Source organism: Rhinolophus sinicus, chromosome 15 (genome assembly GCF_057876585.1).
Source record: "Rhinolophus sinicus isolate RSI-liver-muscle chromosome 15, RSI-T2T, whole genome shotgun sequence".
Lineage (NCBI taxonomy): Eukaryota > Metazoa > Chordata > Mammalia > Chiroptera > Rhinolophidae > Rhinolophus > Rhinolophus sinicus.
The window spans coordinates 27,545,880-27,572,368 of record NC_142515.1 but is presented as its reverse complement, the minus strand read 5'-3'; the positions used below and the strand labels follow the sequence as shown (position 1 = coordinate 27,572,368).

Genomic DNA, 26,489 nt, shown 5'->3' with positions numbered 1-26,489 from the left:
GGTGAGGATTCAGACAGAAAAGAAATCACCCACAAACCACCTTCGACTAAGTAAGATCAGTTCTGCCTACACTGGGTATTGACTCTGCAAAACCTGACCAGAGACATGGAGCCCTCTCAAAGGGTCCACGGCACCCCCAGAGGGGCGGGTAGGTGCTCCAGTTTATGTTCAACAACCTGAACCAGTCCAGCTTTGAAGAGCACGGCTACACCCTGTTCCACCCAGCAAAGAGCTGGAATGCCCATCCTGGCTTCTATCAGCTCCCATACGCCGCTGAGGGAGGCACAATGTCCTAACAGCAGTTGGCCAAACACATGTGAGGGAGGTGCAGCTGCCGAGCTTTCATGTTTACCAGGAAGAAAGAGTGTTGATTTTGCAGATTTTTGATAATATTTTCACAGCCAATGTTATTACCAACCCATTTTAAAATGCAGTTTGAACAACACCCCTTTCCTCATCAGTCTCCTTGAACTTAAATGGTTCCATCCAACTCGGCCCTGGAAACCCTTTTCTCTCCACTGGCCACACCTCAGTTTGGCCAAGTAGAGGAGCAGAAGGAAACCAGGATTTCTGCAATGGCAGTGCGGGACAGGAAGGAGAGTATTAAATTCAAAGGGGGGGTGTGGTGGGCGGAGCCGGTTAGCTCAGTTGGTTAGAGCGCCATGCTCATATAACACCAGGGTTGCGAGTTTGATCCCCACATGGGCCAGTGTGAGCTGCGCCCTCCACAACTAGATTGAAACAAGTACTTGACTTGGAGCTGATGGATCCTGAAAAAACACACTTAAAATAAATAAAAGTTTTAAAAAAAATTCAGATCGGGGACACGGGCTTAGGACCCGGTCACCAAGCAGCTGCAAGACCCCCGTGGGCCAGTGAGGATCACCTAGGAGGGACTCTTGCAGCTCTAACCATCTTTGGGTCTGTGGTTGTACTGAACTGATTCCATGGTCTCACTTTAAATTTAGTAACACAAATGCAATAAGCCACGAAAATTAAAAAGGACTAGAATGAACTAAGAAGATACTTTAGACTGAGAGCAAAGAATGGGCAAAACAACCAGCAATCTTGCTGGAGGGATCTGGCATGCCACCACAGAAAGGATCCAGGCTAGAAAGAGCCATTTACAAAATGCTGAGAGTTTGCCCAGGCCCTTTTGAAAACTGGTTTCTTGGGTTGTTTCCTGATTTTTTTTCCCCCACAATCTCGAACATTGACTATTATGTAGAAAAAAGAGACATTTAAAGGCACAAATATATCCTTGGAAGACTCAGGAAGAATACTGTTTGAAGTGAGGACCTTTTCTCTCTCTCTTTTTCACACACAAACTCATACTCACATTCAACTAGCCTTATGAGTAATCGCTGCCATGGCTGATGCCCAGCTAACTCTGTCGTAGCCAGCAGTCTCTGCCAACCACCGATGCAGTGGGACAGTTGTCTGACCAGCTCCCTTCTTGATGCTGGTCTATTTTTGGTTAAAACCGCCAGCTTCAGATAGGGCCTAGATTTGCCTGGGGCTCCTCCTTGGAAGTACCATTTGATGATGGTAATCCTCAAGGGCTTGTGCTAAAAATGACTTTCTGTTTAAGATACACTGTTGAGACCAAGCCAGTCCTAAACCCTTATTGCCACGGTTCTGAGATCTCTGCAGGGATCAAGCAGTGACCAGCCCAGGAACATCATGGTGAACCTACCTACCCACCATTGACTAGATATCTGTAGACATCATAATTTCCATGATGCTTTAAGGTAATTTCGGAGATAAAAATCAGCCCAGTGAAAGCTAATCAGACAGCCATATAAAGCAAAAGAAGTGAAAAAACCATCATCAGTCACAAAAAGTTGTGAGAATGGATCAATTGTGGGCTACAAAGTCACCCAGACTGCACTGGGCCTTCGGGCACGAGCAGAGTTTGTAAGTAGAATATGATGGAAGACACTCCAGGTAAAAGACCTCTTTAGAGACCATAATGGAAACCTTGAGCCTTTCTTCTCAGAGAAATCAATGGCCAGGTCATCTGTTAGATGACCAAGAAAGCAACTATTAGGCAAATCCCCTCCTCTCCCAGACCCATGGCTTTATGTTTCTCAGGTACAGATTATAGACTCAAAGGCAGTAGACTTTCAGGAAGACACATATCTTCCTGGGTGTTGGGAGTAAAAGTGGTGCCTACCACATGATGACAGACTGAAGAGCAAGTCAAATTCTCTGGTTTTCTCCCTAAGTCTGGTTCTCAGATCACTGCAACAGAATTCATGGAATCTCTCCAGACCCGAGAAATCAAAAATCTTTGAGGGTATGGCCAGGAAATCTGTATTTTTAACAAGCCATTTAATATGATCCCAAAGAGAAAATTGTTGCTCATCTGCTCCAGCCTGCCGTCTTCTGAAATGGGAGTAACTGAAGGAAAGGTTGGTGTCTCAATTAGTAAGAGATTTAAGGAGGAACCACACATGTGGTGGAGACAGGGAGGAGAGTGCCTGGGACAATTAGTGGGGAATCTCTTAGGGTAAGAGAGAATATGATGATGAGCCACCCAGCCCCACAGAGAGTCTCCCTCCACTGCAGCCTTGGAAGATCATAAGAAAGGTGATTTCTTTCCAGGAGCCAAAGAGGGCTTGAGTTTGGGTGGATCTGGGCCAGTCAAGAATGGCAGAGAGTTCACCACTGTGAATGGGACTGTCCAATTTTGGCCCAAAGCATACTGCAAGTGGTACCTTCTTCCCACACACCACAGCCCTGAGAAATGGTGACTTCCAGAGGCCATCCCAAGTCCTAAGAGATCCAAGGAAACAGTGAAGCTGCTTCCACCCCACTTGGGATATCACAGCCACTAACCCAGAGTCGCGAATGCCCACTCAGCTCTGTCTGGCTACAACATGGCCCTGAACTGACATCTACACTCCCCCAAGAGTCAGTAGGTTTCACCTCTCCCTCTCTGGGCCAGCGGCAGGGCCAAACGGCTCCAGACCTGAGCAGTATGTACCAGTAGTTCTCAGATTATGGTCACCAGCACCGCATGCGGGAACTTGTGAGAAATACAAATTCTCTGGCCCCGCTCTAAAGCTACTGAATCAAATTCTGGAGGAGGGGCCCAGCAATCTGCAGCTTACCAAGCCTTGAGGTGATTTCAATGGAGCTAAAGTTTGAGAACCAGTGTGTTATGCTATTAATAATAATATGCACCATAATGATAAATCAACAAAAGTGGCATCTATTTACATAGGCCTATAAAACACTTAGAACATATTATCTTAGGGATACCCTCTTCTAATCCTAAGGTCCTATAATTCACTTGAATCTCACAGCAATGCTGAAATAGATAAAGCAGCATTATTATCCCATTTTATCGGTACAGAGATTGAGACTTAGACAGATGAAGTGACTGACACACATAACCCCCACCCAGAGCCCACTAATTGACAAGCCAAAGGAGAGTCCTGAGACTAATTAAAAGTTACCAGCCCACACCAGTTTCTTCTCCCCATGGCCCTCAGGGACACTGCTGGCAGCAGGAATGAAATTGACATTCCTCCTTTTTATCTGCCCCTCCTCACCTCTATTTCTAAGACCGTCCTCCATTAATTCTGTATTTGAACTGAAAAAGCAATTTTAAAACCACCGCAAGACAGATCCACTTAGTCTCAATGCTGACCTGACCCAGACAACAATCCTCAACTGATAAATGGGCCATGTGCCAAAAGTTCATTCATAAGTTGGAGGGTTGGAACTCAGATTGCATTTTCCCATGGACACAACATGGAGATGGTGGTTGGATCCCCAGATCAAGCCACCTCAAGTCCGTCTGCAAAGGGGAGAGGCAGAAGGGCACAGGTAGGTTTGACCATAAGCCAAGAGGTCCAAATACCAGCTTTCCCATCATTAATTGACATAAGACAAAGCCCAAGTCATTGGCCTTTTTGAGCCTCGGTTTCTTCACCTGGAAATCACAATACTCACCTTGCAGGGTCATTGAGAGGATTAAATAACATATGTACAGTGCCTGCCACACAATACACATACAACAAATGGTTGCAGTTTACGTCGTTGAACTCCTAAAGTAGCAGTTACACTCTATTTTTGCCCTGAAAACTATGCAATTGGGAAAAAAAAAAAGCAAACATTTGAAATTACAGGAAGATTAACTACCTCCTAAAAGACCAAGGAAAAGGCGGGAGGGTGGCAGGCTCAGGGGGTGGCACATGTCAGGTCCCCCTTCCCCTCCCCTTTGGCCTTCCTTCAGCTCTCAGCTCCACTATCACTTCTTTGGGAGCTTTCCTTGTCCTCCCAGCCTGGGTCAAATCTCAAGTGTGCGCTCCAGTGGCCCTAGTACTTCCTCTTCATAGCCTTACGATGATGATAATTTTACCCCTATTTGCTTAAAGTCTGTCTTCTCCACAACCCCATAAGATCCACGGAGTCGAGGCCCAGGTCTGCTCCTGCTCACCAGTATCTTTCCCTGATACTTTGTCCTGCCCCTGGAACACAGTAGGCACTCAAATATTTGGGGAATGAGTCATACCAGAGCAGCTGGGCAGGGATGGCTAATGGGAAGAGGAGGTTGTGTGCAGCTGGCTGTGCACTTGTGCAGATAACTCATAAGCCAGAGGTCTGTGACTCAGGGTTGCCTAGACAAACATACAACACGTTCTGTCCCAATAAAATCAATTGGCCTCGGCCACGTCACTCAGCCAATAGATGATTATTAAACCCACAAGTTATTAAACCCACAGGCACCCTCTTCCAATGGGCACACTTCCCCCAGGGCAGGTACAGAATAAAGTGAAGATGCTACAGGAGTCCAGGCAGGTTTGGAATGTGTTGTAGTTTCCCCCACCTCAGTATCAGTTAAAGAGGAGGGAAGACCCAGCTTGAACTCTGAAGCAAGGCATGGAAAATGCTGCTGCTAGGTGCAGTTTACCGAGTGTCTATATGTACCAGGGAACAGTCCGGGGAGGTCCTCAAAACCCGATGAGGTGGGTATGGTTCCCATTCTACAAATAGAGAAAAAGAGACTCCGGAGATTAGGAACACACTCAAGATCACATAGTTAATAAGCAGAGCCAGCCCTGGAACCCAAATTAGACTGCACATGCTCTTAGCCATATTCAAGTACCTCTCTCCATAATGGGTATAAGTTTCTCCAGACAGTGAAGGATGTACAGGCCTCGATGAGCCAATGCAGGGTGTAAAACACACTGCAGAAAGGAGAGAGGATTCTAGTCCAGGTTCTTCCACTGCTATATGATCCAGGATAAGTCATGTACTTCCTCCCCAGTAATGTGCAAGATGGACCAGATGACCATTGAGAGAAGACCCAGTGCTGTTGAGCACATAAAAACGCCTGCCAGTCAAAACCTATCACGAAATCACACCTGCTTGGCCCTTACCCAGACCCCGCTGTGCAGCTGCTCAGCTCTCCCTCATCCAAAGTGGAGGTCAGCCGGAGACCCCAAGCTTTCCGGTAAGAAAGGGAAAAACGACAGAGGCCACTGACTTTCCTACTAGGCCCCCCGGAAATGGGCTTGGAATGAACCAAGGATAAGCAACAAGGGAAAGAGGCTGTTTACCATACATTTAATTAAACCTGAACCTCCCTTCCTGCAGCAGGAAATTGAAAAAATACCATACGCTGTGAAAAAGCAGGTGTCTATCCCCAAGTTTCCCTTGGGCTCATGCCCGCCAGCACTCTTCTATGTAGCACCAGCTCCCTCTAGGATGTGTTCAACATATACCCAAGACCAACTGCAGGAACAGCCTTCGGAGGTCAGGGTCGTCCGTTAACGGTCTCTCCCTAGCATTGGCCTCCACAACGCTGTACAGAGTGATCTGGAATTTACAGCCTCTTCTACAAAGCCTTACAAGGTCAAAAATGTTCAAGCTGTGCAATTCCTATGATGAAAAGGCAATGGAACAGCACAGACTAAATGGTCAATACAAACGATGCTTCAGAAGCCAAAACGCTAGTCTGCAATGGGCACACAGGAGCCAAGGGCCAGGTGCTGGCCAGGCTTCAGCAGCTCTCGAGCCTGTGCTGCCACCAACCCCTGTGCAAGTTACCGCCTCCTGCCAGTCCCTGCAAGCGTGAGCACAGTCACCTCAGCACCCAAACAGGAGTCACAAAGACTTGACATCCATTTTGGGGAAGGCTGCTGACTTTTCAGACTCTTTGCAAAACCCATACTGACATTTACGTGTCTGGCAAGGTATGGGGGAAATGACCAAAGCCATTTTGGAAAATGTTCATTAAAAAAAGCCTGAACTATGAGGAAGAGCAGAAGGGAAAGTGGAGGAAGAAACATCCCCTCTTTACCACAGCGTAGATGCAATAAGTCTAACAACATATAAGGGCTGGAACGGAGGGAGAAACACGGGAAACGGAGCGAGAAGGAAAAACAAAGAGAGGAGAATGGTGTAAAGGAGAACGCTCAACGCCAAGTTGCCCCACCTGCCGCTGCCTCAGTAGTCTTCGTCTTGCTCCGCAAGCCCTGCTTACCAAGTCTGTTCAAGAGGGAAGTCTGCGAGTCTACCCTCAACATCAAAGACACAATAACACTAACAAACTGACTGTACTACGTCAGCACCCAATCTCCTGCAAAACAAGGCAAGTGACGTGGACCCACCACCAAGTAAGATACCAGTCACAGAGTTTAAAGACATTTCTAACTTCTAAAATAAGCTCCTAAATGCCTACATATACTTAGGCCTAAATGCCTAAATATACAAAACCTTTCAAATTGAATGGTAAAATACACATTTATAAAATAAAAATTTTAAGTTTTTTAAAAATGAAGGCAGCGTTATGCTTGCATACTGAAAGGGCATGAAAAACTATAGGGATTTTGCAATAAATACTGGGAGGCCTAAGAGACTGCAGTGAGACTGAGACTAATCTAATAGATGTAAAACCATGGTTCTACAAATTAGGGGAAAGAGTAGTAGGCAGCTAAACTGAGACCAGTAGAATTTCACTCTGTAAAATGTGGTAAAAATGGACATTTCTACAAAAATATGTATTTACAGTGGTTTATATGTACTACCTGAATACTCTAAATACCACCCACGCTACTGTTTAGATATTAAAAAGACAAACACAAAGGATGGTTCCAGTTCTACCAATGCCCTAAATTTGATGTAATTGCCACAGATGGCTCCTGCACTGGATGACAACACAGAAGAATGTTTATTAAGCACCTACTGTGTGCCAGACCTCAGAGCTCAGGTCCCCCTTTTGCCTGACCCCTTGTCTTCCCAGTTCCCAAACAGCCGTGACAGGTTAGAAACAGAGAAAGAGGACTGAAGGTCACACCACCCCTTCAGATACAGCTGATACTTAACAGTGGGCAGAAGAGAACAGCACAGAGAGAGCTCAGGCCTCCACGTAACTGAGGAAAATGTCAGCCATAATTTAGAGATGACTTTTTCATCTTAAGAGGCAGGCAAATGTAAACTGGTTAATTCTTTCATCATCCTTTCCCTGGTGGCTGCTGAGCCAGTCTTTTTACCCTTCGGGCCCTCCTGATTGAGGACAGAACTTCCTCCCCTAATTTTATCTTGTTTCTGGCCACCAATAAGACTGGAATTCAGTGGGACCTCAGAATGGTAGAAAAGTGAAAACTTGGGCTGTCCCCCAAAAAAGTATGAAGTCACATCACTAACTTCAAGAAGACAAGTTTTCCAAGCCCTCAGAGCCAGGTCCCAGTGTGGTTGTTGGTTAGAAACAGGAAGGGTGAGGAAGCTTTTACATGGTCCCAAGACCCAGCTCAGAGGGGCCTCCCCTTCTCTCTCTTCTCTTCTTCCCTGTTGCTAAGTATTCCCCTTTTTTCTAGTTAACCAACACATATTTCTTGAGCCCTTACTTAACTTATGCATGTTTCCCAGTTTAACACAGCCTTCATCAATGTAATGTAATCGCACACAGCACCTGACATTTCATGAAGTCTGCCCCTCAGGAATCTTGTAGAAAGTCTTTGATGAAAAACAATCTCTGAAGTGAAGTTTTGCCAAACATTATTTTATGTTGTTGGACCACAACTCCCACCAGCGCCCCACAGCCTGCCAACTTCACGTCAGTACTCAGAATCATGGGTACAAAGGGCTGATAAGGAATGCAAGGGCAGTTTTTCCTGCATGTCCACATATAGGAAACACATGAGCCAACTGACAGAGCTGATGCTAGCAATTAAGTAATAATAATGAACTACCACCACGACGATGTACGGAGTTCATGGGTCAGGCATGAGGTCACTGCTTATGTACCTTACCTGGTTCAACCCTTACAACAACTGTGAGCTCAATTTTATCACCTCCATTTAATGGAGAGGGAAAGCTGAGTTCAAAGACATTGCCTGCAGTTACACAGCAAAGCCAAAATCTGGACTCAGGACAGTCCAACAACTCTTGTTTCCCTGGTTGTGGAGAAGAGTCAGACAAGACTCAATGTCTAGAACACATGCAGCAAAACTCTCCCCAGTCCCGGTGCTTTTCCCCTCTTTGTATGGATATGGTGGTAGGAATGAATGCTGGGGGTGAGAAACCTATGTGCCAGAAATGTCATGGGGGATGGTGGCAGTAAATACCTGTTTGTTTCTCATGGTTTAAGTGAGGAAAGGGGGAAAGGGGAAATCTGCATGTGAATATTTTCTCTGTACACCAATGTCATTTGCCTCCCAAACCATTATCTCAAGCTTTCGCACTTGAACATTTTGAAAGTAACTCTTGCTGTGTAAAAGACTTCAGCACAGAGAAGCAAGGTCTGACCTGATCAGGCTGGGTTGCAAAGAAGCAATCTGCACTGTTTTATTCAAGTTACATCCAAGATTTGTCTAGAAATTGCAGATTTCAAAGACAACACTACACCACTCCCAGGGATCTGGGCTATCAGAACATTATTAGCTTCTCTATTTCCTCCTCAGTTACCACTGATGGAAGGGGCAGGGGTGCATGAGCACCGCGGACCTGGCTCCGAGCTCCTGGCTCTGCAGCATGCCTGCAGCCAAGCTCTGCAACCCTGAATCGCTGAACACTGGGGCGGAGATGTGTGGTGTGAAGAAAAATACTAATACGAGTCCATATAGCCCCACTTGGTAAACCACATTCACCAACATTCCTACTGTGGCATTATTTGGGGGCATTTCCTTGAAGTGTTTCTCACACATATGTAGCACAGGATTTTGACTGTAGCTTACCATGTTTCCCCGGAAATAAGACATAGCCAGATAATTAGTTCTAATGCGTCTTTTGGAGCAAAAATTAATATAAGACCCGGTCTTATATTACATAAGACCCGATCTTATAGTAAAATAAGACCGGGGCTTATATTACTTTTTGCTCCAAAAGACGCATTAGAGCTGACTGTCCGGCTAGGTTTTATTTTCGGGGAAACACAGCATTTACAACTGTTTCCTGTTCCTCCAACTCCTACTACTTCTGCTTGATTATCAAGAGTCACCTGTTCTGTGGAGCCTTTCCTACCCATCCCTTTGCCCAGGGGAAACTGACCCCTTTCTCCTCTATGATTCCACTGTCCTCGGAACACACCTGAATCATGCGCCTCTAAAACTTTACCAATAGCTTAAGCATCAGGCTTCCCGATAAGCCATCCCCCCAAAGCAGTCTGAGTGTAAACTTTGATTCTTTCTCACATAGTTGGCAGAAACAACACCAGAATGTTGACAGGGGCCGAGGTGGAGTGGCACGCCATGACTGATTGGTTTTAGCATTCTTTCTATTTTTTTGATGTGGCTCCAAATTTACTTTAGACAACATATAATTTCTTTCATGCATATTTAACTGACTATAAAAGTTTCTTAGAACTAAGACTGATCAACTTCAAAGTCACACAAAAGAGGAAGGGGCCTGATGGCAGGAGTCATGTCCCAATTTTAAAGAAGGAAAGTGGGCGATCCTGACACCTACAAATAAATAAGCCCTGATAACTACAAATCAATAAGGACTCCTGGCAAAGTTATAGAACAAATGGTTTGGGGGACATTTAGTAAAAAATGTGAACACTGGAAAAAGGCAACGTGGGTACATGATGACCAAGGCATGCCAAAAAGCACCCAGTTGTTTCTTGCTGTGATCACCAAGTTGGTAGCCGAGGTGAGATGCAAGAGATAAAATGCATCTTGAGTTCAGCAAAGCATCTAGAAAAATCTCCTGTGATTCATTTGCAAATAAGTTAGTGACATAGAGTCAGTTTGTCCTAGTGAATGACTATGTAGCCAGTTGAAGTACCACACAGAATGTACATCACGCCCTCCTTTGGGTCATCACTGTGCTTTGTACATACCCCTCTTGCAGCACTTACTAAACCTGACGGAGCTACTAGTCCGTCTTCCTGCTAGACCCGGGGTCAGCTCACTATGGCTCACAGGCCAAACCCAGCCCCCAACTTGTTTCTGTAATGTTTTACTGGAATAGCCATGCCATTCGTTTACATGCTGTCTATGGCTATGTTGGCGCCACCCGGCAGGACAGAGTTGAGTATTTACAACAGAGACGAATGGCCCACAAAGCTGAAAATATTTACTATCTGGCCCTCTAGAGAAAAAGTTCTCACAGCTCTACACCAGATGACTATCTCTTCCAGGCAGGAAAGCCTTACTCCTGTCTTATTCCTCTATGTACCCTCAGCATTAGCACAGCGCCTGGCACATGACAGGCACACATTAAACATCTGCAGAGTGAATGCATACACTGTCTTTAATGGCTTGATGACAAGGTAGAGAAACGTTACTGACAGCACGACAGTGTTCAATTCTCAGCCACACCCTGTCCAATGCCTTAACAATGACTTGACTAAAGGTAGACACAGGAAACAGGCTCATCGAACCCCGAGCCGGCACCAAGCTGGGAAGAGGAGCTAATGCTATAGGTGACAGAATCAAGATTCAAACGATCCGACAGCCTAGCATTCTGGGCCAAACACAAAGCCGGTTATACAAGTACAGGCTGGGGGCAGTTCTAAACTTCCTCGAGTCCGTGAGACCTGCCCTGGCAACCATTCAAGTGAAACAGAGCTGGGTGCTGTCACTGACCAAGGGTTCATCAGAGCCCACGGTGCCAAGAGTAATGCAATCTTAAATGGCATCAAAAGGAGGACAGTGTCCAAGTCACAGAAAAACCGTATTACCCCCGCTGTACCGTACCATGGTCAGGCCACAAGTAAAGGTTTCAGCTCAAGAAGTGGAGGTTTTCACCACACTTTTAAAAATAAATTTCTTTAATAGGTTACAATCACATGATTTAAAAGGCGCCCAGTGGTTTATTGTGCAAAATCCCTATTCCACCGTTTCCTCGGAGGCAAACATTACCCATTGCTTTTGTACCTTCCGTAGGTACCGTATGTATATACAGGCAAATCAACATATATTGTCCTCTACTGTTTTTGCACAAATGATGGCACACCATATATGTACTTCCACACTCTTTTCCATATGCTTTTCACTTAAAAAAGTAGATCCTACAGACCCCCACACCAGTACTTGAAGAACAGCCTCATTGTATTTTGTGGCTGCACAGGAGTCAATTGCATGAAGACGCTATATTGGTGAACATTTAGGTTATTCCAGTCTTTTGCTACCACAAACAATGTTGTAAGGAATAAACATACATCACTTCTCACCTATGCAGGTATAGCTGTAGGACAAATTCCAAGAATTGGAATTACAAGGATAAAAAGCAGGTGCATTTCTAATTTTGATGGATATTGTCAAATAGGACACTGCCTTTTAAAGACAGTCATGGAGTTTCCCAAAAGACGGGGCAGGAAGAGCCTGGTGTGGGGGATAAACAGGGCTGGGAGGAGAGATGAGTAGCACCAGCTTCAAGTCCCCACGGCTACCACAGTACGTTCAGTCTGCCTTCACTTACCACCTGCCGGACACGTCCTCGGAGACTTATATACAGCGTCCCACTTGACTGTTATGACACCCCTGAGGGATAGGAATTTTTATCCTCATTATGCAGATAAGGAAACTGAGGCCAGAGTCCTCTTGCCAAAATCCACAGAACTGATAAGGGGCAGAGCTGGGACTCAAACCAAACTGGTAACGCTACCATCTGAGCTCCTCACCATCACAAGTCTGGGCCCCGCCAGCCCTGGCTGCACGGGAAAATCACCTGGGAGGTTTCTGTGCAAGCTCTACCCTCAGATTCTGATCTGACTTGTAAGGGCACAGCAGGCACAGGTTTAAAAGCACCCCTTCTCAGGTGACCCCAATGTGCAGCCAAGGCTGAGGACTATTGCTCTAGTTTGCAGAAGTAATTCTCCAACTAAGGAAGGCATCTCACCTGGAGCCCTTGGAAACCAATTTGCAGGTCCCACCCCCTGAGCTCCAGAATCAGCAGGTCTTGGGTGGTGCTCGGGAATTTGCATTTCTAGCAAGTTCCCAGGTGATGCTGCTGGCCTGGGATGCACACTTTGAGAACTACTGCTCCAAAAGCAAGAGTTAGTACCAATCTCAGTAATATATAGCAATTGACATTGCACAAGGTAAATCACCCTCAATGAACTTTCACTGCTTTGGAAGGTCCAATGGGATAATGTCCTCTGTAAAACGAAGTGAAAACAGATACTCAAGTGTCTTAGCCAAGTTCACACAGTTTGCAAATGGTACAAAACCTTCATTTATTTATTTATTTATTTATTTCCTTCCTTCCTTCCTTCCTTCCTTCCTTCATTCCTTCCTTCCTTCCTTCCTTCCTTCTTTAATTTCTTTGGCTTGTACTCAGGTTTTCTACATCTAGTTCAATGCCCTTCCACTATACTAACACCAGACTCTAAGTTCCAGGAGACAGGAAGCTTGTCTGTCTTGTTTTCTCTTATTCCCCCTGAACCTAAAACACAGCTGGTGCTCAACTTGCTTGCTTGAATGAATGAATGAATGAATGAATGAATGAATGAATGAATGAATGAACGAACGAACGAACGAATGAATCATGGTGTGTAAAGATAGTGAGACACGGGTCCTAAAGAATAAAATTGTAAGACAGGTTGATTATAGCTCATATTAAAGAATTCAAATAATTAGAAGCATTCACAAATAAAATGAACTGCCTCAGTGAACAGTGAGCTCCCTCTTCTTGGAGAGACAACAGCAAAAGCCAAACACCCAGTGACAGCCAAGTGACAAATGTCACAAAGCAACCATACACTCCAAGGTGACCTCCATTACCTCTAACAGCTTTTGCAAAGATAAATTTTCATTCCTGCATATGCCAGTAGAGAGGCGGTGCTCTACAAATCCTTCTAGATTATTGGTCCACTAGCCTTCCAACAGCTTCACTCTGTATACTTAGACTCATTATTTCGCTCCTGTGTCTCAGTTCCCCTGGACATAAAATGAAGAGGTTTGTTAATCAATCTCTGGGAATTATCTATCAAAATGATTGGCAAATTATAAACAACTAACAGATGTGCCAATACACTTAAAATGCAGGCAACGTCTGTCTTTCCTCTTTGTCATTCTGCACTGCAACTAATCTTGCATCTAATTGATATCGCCATGAAAACTAAACTTAAGGAAGAACCAAGGGCAAATTCAAATGCACACTGATCAGCCCTTTGAATTCCATGCCTTCACCAGTTTCATTACTGGTCTATCATTTTTGTTTTTAAATCCATGCTTCCAGCAGCCACACCGTGGGCACCCACTGTGGGTAAAGAACACTGCATAACCCTTGAGAAATACAGGGAGGGATCACACCCGGCTCTGCCTTCTCAGTGCATACCTGTATCCACCACTTTTATCATTTAAAGGCAGTTTTGGATTTCTCCCACCTGAGTAATGGCAAAGGGCTCAACAGTATTTACTAGTGTAGAATTCTGTGTTGACAGATTGATTGCAACAAGGAAACCCACAACACAGAATAACAGAACCAGAAGTGAGCCAAGATCCAGAGAAAAGTTCTGAATTTTTAAGATCTAGGATACTCGGAGCCAAGGTTTCACCTTTACGAGAGGCCAGAATTCAGTGCCCTTGCCTCAGACCATATCACCTAAATGACATGAAGGGGTCAAGCTGAGAGGGGTTCTTTAGGCAACAGCTTCTCAAAGTCAGCAGCATTGTGGAAGCTTAGGGACTGCTTGGAGATTTCTACAGGGAAAGGAGAAGAAACTGGGGCAGACTCCCAGGCAGCTGTATAAAGCCCTTACTTACTTACTTTGAACATTTAAAACTGTGTTTTCAGACACAATACCAAAGCACGAGAACACACGCAGCAGCTACAAAAACACTGTGAACTTGCCTTCATAACCTCACAAAGATGATCCGAGGGGAACCAAAATGGAGATGTCAAAGAGAAGATGAACCCTGCAGCTCCACGTCAGAACACAGGAGGCCGAGGGAGAAGAAGCCAGGACAGGGAAGCCAGTCAGACACTCCAAAGCCCGAGCTGAAAAGCTGAGATGGGTGTTTGTCGTAACGATTCAGCTCCTCAGCAGAGCCTGACAGCCACGTTCAGGTGCATGTTAACAAGGCTTTTCTTCAAAACCCGCCTGCAGAACAGCTCACAAGCACACGCGGTCGAGAGTCAGAAGGCCTGGACTGCGGAGCAGTGTGCTGAAGGCATCATTGCAAGCATAAGGCATCAAGAAAGCTACCATTTTACACGTCCAGTTCCTGTGGACATATCTAGGGCTGAGGAATCAAGGGCTGAAAGGATTAGAGGTTGAAATCACGTAGGCCAGGCGTCCCAAAACTCTAAGATGTAGGGATCATGTGGGGTGCCCGTGAAATGCAGAATCCCAGGCCCACTCCCAAGCATCTGGCTGTATGAATGGGGAGGTGCCACCCCACAAGGACGCCGTAGCCCATGCCATTCTGAGGCAGGTGGTTCCTACACTGCTGTTTGAGAAACACTGACCTGGCCAACAGCCTCTTTTTTTTCGTAAGTGAGAAAAAGGAAGCCCAGAGATGAAGTGCCTGGCCCACTCCAACTACCTGAGCCCGGGGCTGGCTCCACAAAGAAGAAATCTGTAAGTAAGAATAGATGCCTCAGAGTATAATCGAACTTGCTGAAGGGCATGGCCAACCCTGAGGGGAGCAGACAGCCAGCCAGCTTCTTAAACAGAGCTTCTCAGCAAGGAAAGAACCTGCAAAGAAAGACACTTCCTGGGAGGAGACTGAAAAAGTGAATACCAATACCTGAGTTAAGCAGGGCCCCTATGTTGCCACAGCATTCTCTCCACGCTCCAATCACACTGTCACCTGCACTGTCATTTCCTATTCACTCCTGGCTGTGAGCACCTGCAGGCCGGGCACTGAGTCCCATCCATCTCTGCATCACTGACAGCACACAGCAGGCTTTCATGAACTTTTTGTATTGTCACATGAGCTATTACCACCCTTTGCCTAGAATCCCTTCCAAGAGGCTGGTCCACCTGGCACATTTCTCTCCCAGCCTTCCAGCCCCAGCTCAGGTGTCACCTCCTGCCCTTCCTCCACCAAACACAATCAAGTGTTCCCTCCCACCTCTCCCAGAGGATCCTGTACATACCTGTTAGCACTTATCACGCAGTTTTGTAATGGCTGTGTTTACCTGTGAGACGCCTTGAAGGCAATGATGTTGGTCTGTGAAACCTCAGTGCCAAGCGCAGCTTGCCATGCAGAAGATGCTCAACACATGTTTAGAAGGTGCCCGATAAATGGGAGGGGGGAGGAAGGATGGGAGAGAGACACTCATTTTAAATATCTTGTTACAGACTTAAAACTCTACAAAGTTGCACATATGCTTCGCTGGGGGTTAAAAATCCCTATTATTTCTTCTGTTCATATTTGAAATGTCACGTCACTGGCTCTCCAGAGACACATGATCAGAGAGGTGGGTCGGCTGCCATTGGAAAGGGCCGCACCTGTCGATGCCCCTCCTCCACACACACGCTTGTCCACCATCAACATACATCTTCAGCTCCTGCCTCCCAGCTGATCTAGAGCTTCCTGAGCCCCTGGGTTCGTCCCACAGCGGCCGTGTCCTGTACCTTCTGTACTGAGCAAGGGGCACGTATCTTTGCCCACTTTGCACTCTGGTTATCTCCACCTGCACGTCTGTGGACAACACTCCCCAGGCATAGGCCAGGCAATGTGCCAAGGGAGGGACTCCAAATGTCTAGCGCTAAAAGAGGGCTTTTCAGACAAAGCTGATTTCTCCTTGAGATGAGGTAGAAGCCAGACATCTGCCCTCCGCTAGCTCTGATGCGCCCCTGCCCTCTAGGCAACTAACTGGTAGAGCTGTACTAAGTTTAAAATTTTGGGGTGTCAACTCTGTGGCTTCCACTGACACTCTCTTGCCTTTGCAAAGCCCTTAACAGCTGGCAAGGCTTACTCCACCATTTACCTCTCTGCTCCCTCTGCCCACAGAGCTGCCAGCCAGCACCCCATTTACATGTCTTGAAAGCAGAACTGGGGAACAGGCAAGGTGTTCAGACTCTCTACCTCGCACTCCTTATTGTGGCCTCACTGTCCACCATTTATCCATTGTCTCCCGATCCCAGGCTGCTTTTCTGACCCTCTCAATCATGGCCTTCCATTTTCAAGTCCAACACACTTGCAGGCTTTTTTGAGAGTTTTTTTCTATGTGCATTTTAGCTGCTACGTAACAAACCAGATTTCCTGTTTCTTTCTTGTGTTTATTATGCTCAGGATATTTTTTTCCTAGTGCCCTAGGAATTATTCCCATAGGAAACATTCAGCTCCTCTGGAACGCTTTTGACACTAAAACCCTCTTCCCTCAGAACCTTCCTTTGAGGGCATAACAAGGCTGGCAGCTGCTGATAAGCCACAGCGTGGAGTAGGGAAGCGGCACCAACTTTTGAGCCGGCCGTCCTGGCTGCACCACCGACAAGCTGTGCAACCCACCACTGTCAGCTTCTCCTTCCTGGGCCTCAATTTCCCCACCCACAAAATAGGAATAGTAAAACCAAAGGTCAGAGGTTGTTGCCAGGGTTTCAGATAATGTCTGCTATACCTAGCACAGGGGCTGAAGTGGGTAGCCCCTAACATTTGAGCTGGTATCATTATTTCAGCTGCTGTCAGGCACAGCCAGTGTGGAGGTGGGGGCAGCACACCATATACTTTTTCTCACGCCTGGAGAATTCTTTCCATAGGAAACACTCAGGAAGGCCTCCTGCCATGAATAACCACACTCATGCAGGAGAAATCAGAAACGAAGGGGGCTGCTTTGACACCAGGAAGGCAAAAAAAAAGGGTGATTACTCTCCTAGGGCTAAAAAGCCTCTCAAAACACCCAGTTCCCTCACTCCCAACCCCCACAACCTACGGGCGTGTTATCTAAGACAAGGACTGCAGCTCAATGCGTCTCATTTCCTCATCTGCACAACAGAGATAACCTTACGAACAGCCCCGACTGTTCAGGATGACGCGAGGCAATGTTTCTTGGCGTGTGGTCTGCAAACCACCTGCACACTGGGCTCTGGTGGTTGCCCTTCAGTCCCTAGTCCCTGTTCCTTCCTTCCTAACAGAGCCTCCATTTTATTCGGGCACCCAACCCTCTCCAAATGGCTCCAGAAGTGCAAGCACCTTCAGTGACTGGCTCCAAGATGGACATGTGACCCAGCTCCAGACAAGGAGGCATCATGGGAGAATGCCTCAAGTAGCTTCCTGGCTCGTGAGACAGAGAGCCAAAAATCAATCTATATCCTCCTTCCTCTGGATGTCACTGTGTCCGACTAAGGTGTTTAGAAACGCTGCAGCCATCTTACTCCCAGCCTGCAGATCAAGCTACCACAAAGATGCCAGAGACGGGAAGAACCTGGGGCCTTGGTGACATCCCTGAGCCACTGAAAGAATCAACCCTGAAGCCCACCCTACCTCAGGGCTCAGAACTGCCCCCGCTGCACAACTGCAGGAGACAGAGGCACGAGTCACACTGCAGTCCACGTAAGGGTGGGTCCTGGAGTTGTACAGTGCACCACTCCTATTTGAGAGACAATGATTTGCCCTGTTAGCCAATCTAAGTTGGAGTTTGTGGCTTGCAGCTGAAAATATCTGGATATAACCTGCACAACCTACAGAACTTGTTAAAAATACAGATTCTTGGGTCCCCCCCCCAAGGAGTAATATGCATTTTTAACAAGCACCCCAAGTGAGTGTGATGCTCCCCAAAGTAAAGACATTCAGTACAGGGCCAGGCACATAGTCAACACCAAGCATCAGTCCAAAATGGACTTACCAGAGAAACATTCCACCTTCCTGTTTCCTGTGAAAAGCTACTGCAGAAGAGATGAGGGGACTGCAAGTTGTCAAACAAATCTCACCTCTTCCCGCAAAAGGCTGCTCTGCACAGTTGTAGGAAAACATCTGCTAACATTTGGCCAAAACCCTCTTCTATGACAACCCAACTCTATTCATTTCCTCAGCAGCGACAGCTAGAGTCATTACCTGGAACTTCTTTCAGTGCCGACCACAGCACACAGCAGAGTGGCTCACGGACACACGTGTGGCCATCCCGGCTCTCCCAGTGGCCCTTTCAACTTTATTAAAAGGTCATTTTCCTGGCCTGGCTATTTCTTATCCTGGACTGATCACCTCCTCTGGCACCAGGAAACTGCAAGGGAAGCTGGATTTATTAGAAGAAGATAAAAGAAGGAGCTGGCTGAGCCACCAGGCTGATTCCTGAAATCATTGTTTTTGAAATGTCAGACGTACAGTGTCTTGAGGGGTCATAACACACCCCTCTCATTCCAAGGAGAAACCAAGACCAAAGAAGAGTGGGAGAAGTGAGGTTCCCCTTCACGCAGCTCTTTCTTTTCAGCATTACTCAGAGTTAGGGGGTTTCTTACCATGGCGGTGGTAATGGATGGAGAGGGAGCAGAGACTGCTTAGCATGGGAAGAAAAGACTGAAGGGAGGGGCAGGCACTAATTTAGAGGGGCCTTTGCAGGATACCAGCTGCCTAGATGAACTACTGCCCATTCGCTCATCTGTCTCTCTGTCTCATACAGCAAGGGGCTCTCCTGTTCATCTTGCTCATCTCTACATCTAGCACCTGTGGGATGCTGGCTGCGCTCAGTGAACGCAGGAAGAACTCAGGAATGCTAGTTGATTGAATGGATAAATGGATGAATGAATGGATGATGGATGGATGGGGATGGCAAAGAATTCCAGCCATGGAATCAGGAAAGGCTTCCTGAAGGGCTGAGGCATCTAAGCTGGATCTTGAAGCATTTAGACAAGTAGAGAAGAAGGGAGGATCCACTACATGCAAAGTGCCTAGTACCACCTTAGGCAGAAAGCTGGTGCTTAATAAATGTTTCCTGGATGAGTTTACTACTGAACGGGCTTTCCTAAGTGAAGGAAGCTGGATTCATTTCCCACAGCCTTTTGTTTCTCCCTAGGTAAACAGAAGCCACTCCTAAACAGCAATTAAATTGATAAACCAAGGGAAAGGCAACTGCCTACCAGTCTCTACAAACACTCCTATACAAAGATAGTTTAGCAGAACGAGGACACTCCATTTCTACTGACATGGAGTTTTCCAGGATACACTGTGAAGTGACATACACGGGTTCAGAAATCAAAATACCGTATGCATGCATGTAAAAGCCATGTACGTCACCCCCTTGCGTGTGTATCTGCACATAGAAATATTGGTAGGACACATAAGAAACTAATAAAAGTGCTTAGCAATCTGTAGGGGAATGAAGCATTTACCACCTAAACTGAGACACTTTTGAGAATGAAAGTGGGTGTTACTGATCACTCACTGGCATGAAGAACATAAAGTAGGGCTGCTGTGGGCAAACTGGAGCGTATGTTCAGCCCTCCTAACGGGGATTAGGCTGGGAGAAGGAGGGAAATGGATCTCACAGGCGTGAGAATCAAAATTTTCAATGCATACATTTTTATAGTGTATTGATTTCTGAACCATGTGTATAGATCAACTATTTTAAAGTGTAATAATCTTTTTACTAGGAAGAAAAAGCCAAAGAATTTAGCCTTCCAACTCTCTTGGACAAAGGAAGCTCATTTGGGGGTACCACTAGACAGCCACCCTGAAGAGCACCCCTAGATGTTAAATGCAGTCACTGTTCACAGCACAGCTCTTCTGCAGCACGCAAGGAAAGCGCCCTGAGAGGAGAGCTGTACATGGCCTAAAAAGGCTTTGACTCCGTGCGGGGCCAGCTGAGACGGGGAACATTGGGGGAATATAAACAGTGTGACAGACAGAAAGCAGTTCAGGTTTTACACAATCATGGCAACAAAGTGAGATTGATTCAGGACTGAATTAAGCTCTTTATATTGTTTCTACTTAAAAAGGAAATGTATTGACTACAGTCCTCCTCACAGATTTATCTTTCCTGACATCAAGCACATTCATAACCTATTTTACATTCCAAGGAACAATGCTGGGGTTTAGGAAAGCGAATGCCAGCGTGTTTCACCAGAACATTTTGGAGGCTGGGGAGAAGCTCCTCTGACTTTTAATTGCACAGGAAACAGGCACAATGTATTTTTTTTTTCTTATCAGTCATAACTCAAGTTAGAAAAACCCTTATCCAGGATGCCTGAACTTTACGACGGGTCTGTCTTTGGAAGCGCTGCTTGGAGCCCCTTAAAGACCATGCGTGCTCTCACTTTGGCCTTTAGTTTCTTTTGTAACCATCTCCTCCTTTCACAAGTCACTACAACTTCTCGGGCTCAGACCTAAATTAATGGGACTAGAAAATGTCTCATCTCCTGCCTCCAGGTTCCATCAAGCACTGCAGGAACCAACCTTTCCAAAGTCAGCTTGATGTGTCCCACTGCAAACCCCTCAGGGCCTCCACAGAGCCTATAGGATTGCAGGACCGTGTAATTTATCATCCAAACTGGGACACTTGAGAGTGAAAGGGGGCACTATTAATAATCACACTGGGACAACGGGCAAAGCCACTCTGGGAAACTGGAATGTGAGGTCATCCTACCGTAGGATAAATCTAGTCCCTTTAACATAAGCTTGAATTCAAGACTCTCCACCATTTGGCCCCAAATTACCTTTCCAGACTCCTGGCACCCTTACTCCATACCACATGGTCCTATTCCAATTGGGCCCTCAGTTTCCCAGCGTGCCTTGGGTTTCACCATCTCTGTGCATTTGCTCATGCCATTTCCTCCCCCTGCCTCCACCCCACCCCATCCCTGGCTAATCTGTAATGCGCCCCTCCCCGATCTGTGTAGGTCTAATTCCTTCCCTTCTTTCAAAACCCAACTCAAATGGTACCATTCTTTCCTGCATTCATTTAGCAAATCTTTACTGACTGCTCATTATGTGTTAGGCATATAGTGAAGAAGACTGAAAAACTTCCACCTCTAATGGAACTTTAATTCGTATGTGTGTGAGTGTGTCTGTGTGTGTGTGTGTAACTGTGATAACTGGTACCACGGATGGACACAAGATGATACACTGGAGAGTCTACTGTTACGGTTTTGTACAGACATGACTACCACCCACAAGGCTGAGCTCCTTGGAGGCAAAGCCCAAGAGACGCATCTTCCAGCCGGCTAAACCCATCACACCCTTGGATATAGCAGGCACTCAACAAACATTTGCTGAGTAAAGAATTAATATGAAAAAATTTACTTATTTAGTCTGAAGACAGTTTCCTAACAACGAATTCTGAGTTTGCTATGAATCTGCACAGGATCAACGGGGAACCTGAATTTCCACTAACCTTAGAGAAACACACCAGGTCCTACAGCTGTGACTCTCATTCAACACTGATGCTGGAAGGGAACTGAAGTCACCTGATTCAATGCTATGTTGCTTCTCCAGAGGTTAAGTGACTCACTTACCCAAGGTTACATAGCTAGTTAGTGACTGAGCCACTGGAGAGGTCAGAGGGGACACAGGAAAGACTGACAATTTAATAACTGGATAAATGACCAAAGGAGTCATTGGAGCGGAGGGCATCTGGAGGAGGGGGGAGGTGACCCTAGAAGCTGGAATGTCCAGAGAGCTTTGTGAAGGAGGTCTCGAGGTAGGGCCCAGGAGATGCAAAGGAAATGAGGGATCATTTCCGATGGGCAGAAAGGCACTACAGTAGGAACCTTAACAAGGGAGGGCGAGCTTAAAACCAGGTTACAAAGGGAGGACTGCTGACGAGGCAAAAAAACCTTACCTGGTGATGCACACCATTCAAGAGAAGGGCTCAGACACCTTTTCTGTGTCTGACCTGAGAGAGGGGCTGAAATAAGAGCAGATGGGGGTAAAGCAGTGAACGCTTTCCTCCAGACTGCCAAGCAGCGTCCTCTCAGGAGAAGGGGCTGCTAGATCTGACCTACTTGACCACTGGCAAAGCTCAGACAAAGCTGCTCGGAGAAGCTCAAGTAAAGGCCAAGGCCCTGGGGTTTCCCCAAGTTCATTTGACTTTCTGCCCTAAGTGGCATGGGGCCGACTAAAGTTAAACAGTAACTAGTAAGAGAGGAGTTTGGCAAGCGGCATAGTTGTATCCCAGCACATCTGCAATATGTGTGCTCCTTTCTCAGACCTTTCCCCTGGTGAGTAGTCATAGCAATCATTTAAAAAAGGTATTTTATAAAGAAAAAAAATACACACCTAACTAGATCTCAGTTCTTATTTCAGTTACAGAGAGAAACAACCGACTCAATTCTCAGCAGCCAGGACAAGCTCCCACCCACCTTTCACCTGCCGGGACTCCTGTGCAGCCCAGGTCACCCTGGCCTGTCACGCCTTCCTGGTCTCCATCCACCACTATCACCACCACATCCCCAGGACTCAGTCAGTGAGGAACCCAAACTGCAAACGTTCATTAAGGTACAGCGTGAGTCTCTGGAGCTAACGGACTACCTCAAGTTACACAGAGGTTTTCCAGATGGCCTTCCACTAGCCCTGGGCTCTAAGGTAAAAATACAACCAGGTCCCCAGAGGGCAGCGTTCCCCAACCTCAGCATATTGCCATTTCGCATTTAGGAGCACGCTGGCCTCTACCCACCAGATGCCAGTAGCAACCCCTAAACCATGACAACCAAAGATGACTCCAGACATTGTTAAATGTCCCCTATGGGTGAAATCACCCCTGGTTGAGAACCACTGCCAAAGGGGGACCTCCCTAAATGTGTCATTCCATATGTCCTCAAATGCTCAGGCACCTGCAGCTCCTAGTCCTACAAAAAGCTTAAGGGTTAAAGGCAGAGCTTTGGATCAGGTGGACCTGGGTGGGAGTCCTGGCTCTATGTCTCACTAACTCCATGACTTTAGGTAGGTCATTCAGCCTCTTTGAGCCTTAGTTCCTTCATCTGTAAAATGGGAGCAACAAATAGCCCCTACCTACCTCATAGGGAGGCCATGGCACTTACACGAAATGACACATTCCCTGGCACAGCGAGTATTCAGTATATGTTAGTGATTACTTGCAGGCCTGGAACATTCCTTTTAGCCAAGCCTAGAGTTTCGTCTTCTATTTCTGTGGCTTCTGATCTTCCCCCTCCTTCCTATGTGCTTTCCACCTGTTAAATGCCTTTGGTCTTAACCTTTGGTCTGAAGGAATCCTTCTTGCTGGTTCAAAGGCATCTGAGGTTAAAGTGAAGGAAAGAAAATACACACACACACACACACACACACACACACACACACACAGGACCTTTCAGACCCAACCCTGCCCGGACCAACTCTCCAGACAAAGGTTTCCATTGTTGTCTAAAAACAAACTTTTCCACAGGGAGGCCTTAAAAGAGCCTGAAAGTCTCCAAGTGTCCAGACTCCTCTAGTTCTCATCCCCGTTCTGCCCTTGACCATAGCATATCCCTCCTCCTCTCTGGGCCTCAGTTTCCTAATCTGTAAAATGAGGGCTGATGAGCTCTAAGTGCCCCCGTCACCATTCTCTAAGACACCGCACTGTATCGGGATGCTGCTGTATGGACAGCAGCTGGATCCACATTTCAAGTAAGTGCTTTACTGGGAATAAGGGTCATAAAGACAAATCATTCTCTTTTTTTCCTGCGTTGCCCCAAGAGCCAGCAGAATATTTGCAGAATATAGAAATGGATATTTGTTGCCATTGGAGGCAGAAACCTAAGTAAATGAAATCCTGCCCTATGGGACTTGGGCAAATTAGTTCATCTCCTTAATCCTGCTGCCTTCTCTGTAAAATGAGATATAAGAAGGGCAGAAACGATGTAACGATATGAGACACAGATCACGAAAGCATGTGGCACAGAGCTGGTGTACACAGTAGGTATTCAAAACCCACGTGCCTTCCGTTCTGGACTCGCTATTTTAAATTCCATAATGTAACTCCTTGTCATTCTCCTCTGGAAAGTCCTTCCTTCTCTCCTTTCCCAAGCTCTGTTTTCCTTTCCCAAACCTCTGTCAGGAAGCTTCTCTGCAAGGGCTCTGTTTCTAAAGGTCCAAAGCCATAAGTTTCCCAAAGATTGGCTTGGGGGGCGGTGGGGCGGGGCGGGCAGCGGGGAGAGAAGGCAGGGTAGAGAAGTTCATTAACAACCAGTCCCCTGCCCTGAGAATCTTCTTTCTGTGGATTCGGGAAGGTTAACCCCTCCCCTGCACTACCCAAGAATGGAGCACTGACCTCAACATCTGTATAGGCTTAGAGTTTATACCACCATTATGTCAGAGAGGCTCAAAACCAACCTGAAATGGGCGGGATCAATCGGGAGCGCACCCTCTCGCCCATCCCAACTCCTCACCCAACCTGGTCTCCCAGAGCCCCTCTCCCACACTCAGCTCACACTCCAGGAAGACAAGGAATAGGACTAGGCGGGTTCTTCTCTCACCTCCATGGGGCTGTCTGAGGTCTAGAGCTGTAACGACCCCATTATCTGAGATGAGCTTGAACCATAAGGCAGAGAGGCCTACTGACAAAAAATGGAGCTCGCGAGAGGAGGAAGCAATTGGCCCAAGGTCTCCCAGCCAGTTCAGAGGCAGGGCTGGGATTAGAACAGGAGTACTGGTGTCTACATACACCAAGCCTCTTTCCCACCAGGGATCCCCCTCCTGTCTCAAGTGTCGCTATTTTCCCAAGCTGGAAAGCTTGCAGTATCTCCACCTCTTCCCTTGCCTTATTTCTCTCCTTCTCTTATCACCAAGACCAGTAACCCTTCAGTGATAAAGGCCTGCAGATGGCCTGGCCAGTACCTGGTCCCCACCACCTCAGGACAAGGAGCCAAGGTGAGCTCCTCAGAAGCCCGTTCTACCCCCCAGGGCCAGATTCCTCCTTCCACATGCCTTTGTCGTGCTGCTCTCCCGCCCAACAACCTGCCATGGCTCTTCCGTCCCAGCGGAGCAAAATTCTCCTGCCCAACATGCCCAACCCCTGGGAACCAGTTTCACCCACAGCAGCCCACCTGGTTTCACCCTGCTCTCCCATGTGCCCCTTCCCCTCTCTCCTAAGTGATCTCTCAGCTCCTTCTCTGGATGTTTGCCCGTATCACACCCCTCCTTTGGCAAGTCTTCCCTTCTCCCCTCACGCCTATCCTATTGGTCCTCCCAGGCTCTGTCCAGGGCCCCCTCCACGAGGACAGCTGCCCCAACCTGCACCGCCCATAGCCATCTGACTCCTTTGCACGTAGTCACCACCGCACAGCCTAGGGCCTAAGCCTGGTGCCCTCCTGGCCTCTGTTGTCACTGTATGGCCAGAGCTGTATGAGCTCTACCAGGTCTCCAAACTGCAACGCCCACCCAACAACCTGGCCCTGTGCCTGCCACCTCCATACTCAGCGTGGCAATCATTCCACAGTATTATCTGAGTGCCTCTACCATGACAGAAAGTTCTTGCTCTTGGAACCTTCCTTAACGTTCAAGGCACTTATTAAAGGCCACCTACTCTGTGAATCCTTCCCAAACCCTATCGCCCCACCCCCCCCACTCCCCCAGTCCCCAAAGTCTTCACCTCTCCACCTTGGGACCTCCTAGTTGTTTTCAAGCCCATGTCCCCCTGTGTCCTCCCTAAGATCCAGACCTTTTCTTTGCTCCCACAATATCCTATACCAAGAAGATGTTCAATGAATCGCTTTCACAGTGAACTGAAACAGAATCTGTCCAGTTCTCAGGCCAGTTTGGGCTCCTGGGTGGCCTCAAGCTCCGTGCATCCAAATGACCTCTTACTGTTCTTCCAAGATTGGATTTGGGCCCAGACTGAGTCAAATGACCTCTTATCATTCTTCCAAAATTAGGCTTTCCTCTTTAATTACACCTTATCTAACCATACTCTGTGTGGATTCTAATTACATAATTACTTCAAGCTTTGGGACTTAAAAACAAAAAGGAAAAGAAAGGTGTGCGTATATGATTACACAGGTAAGTAAATACATCAAATAAACGCATATTTACACATAGCATACTCCATTTTCTTGTTTATATACAATTTTGTAACCCAGGCAATACAGTACATGGAAGGGTCTAAATCACATAAGGTAAAAATTCCACCAGGTGGGAAGTAGATGAAGGAGAACTTCGTGGAGAAGCCTAAGCCTGAGGTGGGCTTTGAGAGAGGCTTGAAGTCAGTCC

The 26,489-nt window shown here is 46.8% G+C and overlaps 1 protein-coding gene across 39 annotated transcripts in view; it reads right to left on the bottom strand.

Moving 5' to 3' along the window:
- Positions 1-26,489, bottom strand: part of SORBS1 (sorbin and SH3 domain containing 1) — a 221,392-nt gene that overhangs the window by 179,679 nt on the left and 15,224 nt on the right. The window contains exon 1 of one of the 39 annotated variants that reach the window (XM_074339328.2): positions 15,156-15,308. The exons of the other annotated variants lie outside the window; for them this stretch is intronic. The gene's annotated coding sequence lies outside the window, so the exon portion shown is untranslated. Of the gene's footprint in view, positions 1-15,155; positions 15,309-26,489 lie in introns of those variants that run through there. 39 annotated transcript variants of the gene reach the window in all.